Source organism: Penaeus japonicus, unplaced genomic scaffold (genome assembly GCF_977035675.1).
Source record: "Penaeus japonicus unplaced genomic scaffold, GWHDUDI00000001_assembly GWHDUDI00000015, whole genome shotgun sequence".
Lineage (NCBI taxonomy): Eukaryota > Metazoa > Arthropoda > Malacostraca > Decapoda > Penaeidae > Penaeus > Penaeus japonicus.
Window position 1 is genome coordinate 19331130 of NW_028234417.1, and position 2519 is coordinate 19333648.

Consider the following 2519-nt stretch of genomic DNA (forward strand, 5'->3'; position numbering starts at 1 on the left):
AAGGAGGACGGGTGTGGACCAGGTTGCGGCGGAGAGTGTTAACCTGGCGAAAGGTAAGCCTGCAGTTGAGAGGGTGCAGCGAGCGACGAAGAGAGTGGATTTCCTCGGTATAAGGAAGGCTGAGGACAGGCAGGTGAGAGGTCTCTCTGGGGGGAGGATCCTGGTAGAAGGTACGGCGGGCGTTGGAGAGCGCGGCGTCAAGGACGAAGCGAGGGTACCCCAGCTTGCCGAAGGATCGACGAAGAAAATCGATCTCTGCATCCAGGTGCTGTGGGTCACAAATGCGGAGAGCACGGAGAAAGAGAGAGGTGGCGACACCTCTCTTAACACGGAGAGGGTGGTAGGAGAAGAAGTGTATATACATCCCGCTGTGCATGGGTTTTCTATACACTGAAAAAGAGAGGGAGTCACCTGAGCGGTGGACTAAGGTGTCCAAGAAGGGGAGCTGATCGTCTACCTTCCATTCAACCTTGAAACGAATGGACGGAGAGAGAGAATTCAGCTTATCCAGGAAGTCCGGGAAGAGAGCAGGATCATGGGGCCAGAGGGCAAAGACGTCGTCGACGTATCTCAGCCAAATAGCAGGACGATGGGAGATGGATTGAAGAAGCTCAGCCTCAAAGTACTCCATGAACAGGTTGGCCAAGACAGGAGAAAGGGGAGAGCCCATGGCGACACCGAAGGTCTGAGAGTAGAAACGTCCTTCGAAAGAGAAGGAGTTGGAATCCACACACAGACGGATCAGCTGAAGAAAGACGGCAGAAGGCAGTGGAAGGCGGGGGTCCTCAGGGAGAAGATTCCTCTGCAGGAAGGCAAGGACATCGTCGAGCGGGACGTTCGTGAAAAGAGATTCGACGTCCAGACTCATCATGGTCGAGGGCGTGACCCCACGAACACGGGCGATGAAGTCCTGTGAGAGGCGAAGGTGGGCGGGCGAGAAGGTGCCCAGAAGTGGAGTAAGGGACTGAGCCAGCCAGGAGGCAAGAGGGTGCGCCACAGAGCCTCGGGCGCAGGGGCACGTCAGGTTTATGGGTTTTGGGTAACCCATAGAAGTGAGGAAGGCGGGGATTTATGACCCTGAACCTTTGGTAAAGGTTCGCCTCAGGGCAACCCGACGCTAGCTGCTTTAGGCGACGATGGAAGGCGGCAGCAATTCGTTCCCGAGGGTTGCTGGTCAGGGGAGCGTACGTGGCGACGTTGTCCAATAGGTCCTCGGCCTTCTGCAGGTAGGACGCTTGGTCGAGGACCACCACCGAGTTGCCTTTGTCAGAAGGCAAAATGGTGACATCCTCCCTACGTAGACTCTGCAGGGCCTCCTGGTAACGCCTGGGGATGGAAGGCTTAGGACGGAGGAGGGACTCGAGGGCCGGGATAAAAGCGCCTCGTAGGAGGGAGACATCAGGCAGAGAGTTCCTGTGACCAGAAATAAAACGGTCGAAGGAAGAAATGATGTCGATGGAGGTGAGGGGAAGAGGACGCAGGGCAAAGGACAGGCCAAAGCCTAGGAGTTGGAGTTGGTGAGGGGTCAAGGTTAAGGAAGATAGGTTGGTGACAGAATCAGTGAGGGAGAAGCGGGACCAAGGACTGCGGGAGGTGAGAGTGGAAAGCTTGCGGGTGAGGGAGCAAGTATGAGTGTTGGAGAGGACTCGGGCCGAGTCATGAGCAACATCGGCCATGAGTCGACATACTTGTCTGGGAAGCCGATCCCCCAGGAAGTCAAAATGAAGACGGGAGAGTTTTTTTTTTTTTTTTTTTTTTGACCCATCTGTATATATCTTTTGATATTTTCATACAGTGTGTTTTCTATTAAATGGAATTGTTGTTTAATCATTTGTTCTGGAGTGTTTTTGCCCATATTTTCTATAAAAGTTGTTTTTAAATTCTCTGATATGTCATACCATGATGGAATAGGAGTTATACTTGGTACTGTATTGATTTTCATATCTATATATAATTTTCTGCATGTTTCAATCAGCCTTTGGTCAAGTCTTTTATTGGCATTCCATCCGTTTTTGTTTTTGTTATTCTTTATTATCAGTACACAATCTATTTCTTTTATTTTATCAATTAATGGTATTTGATTTGTTATGGCTTGTAATGCTAGTATAGGGGTTGATCTAAAGCATCCTATTGCAATTCTCATTGCACTATTTTGTATTATGTTTAACTTTTTTATTTCGGATTGTTTTGCTGCCTCATATATAGATTCCATATTCTATTATTGGTCTTATATATATTTCGTAAAATTTAAGGAACGTTTCTCTATTTGCTCCCCATGTTAGAGATGATATTTTTTTCATTATATTTATTCTCTCAATTGAAGCCATCTGGTAGCTCAGTGGTAGTGTGTCGACTTCACATCCCCGTGGTGATCGAGTCCCCTCCAAACTCGTGAGCTTCCACTGTCACCTGGCGGTTACTGACGTAGCTAGGCACTGCGTTGGGTAAGGACCAAGCTCAGATCGAGTCAACACTTGTTGGCACATTCTCTTACGAGTCAGCATACCCTGACACAGGCG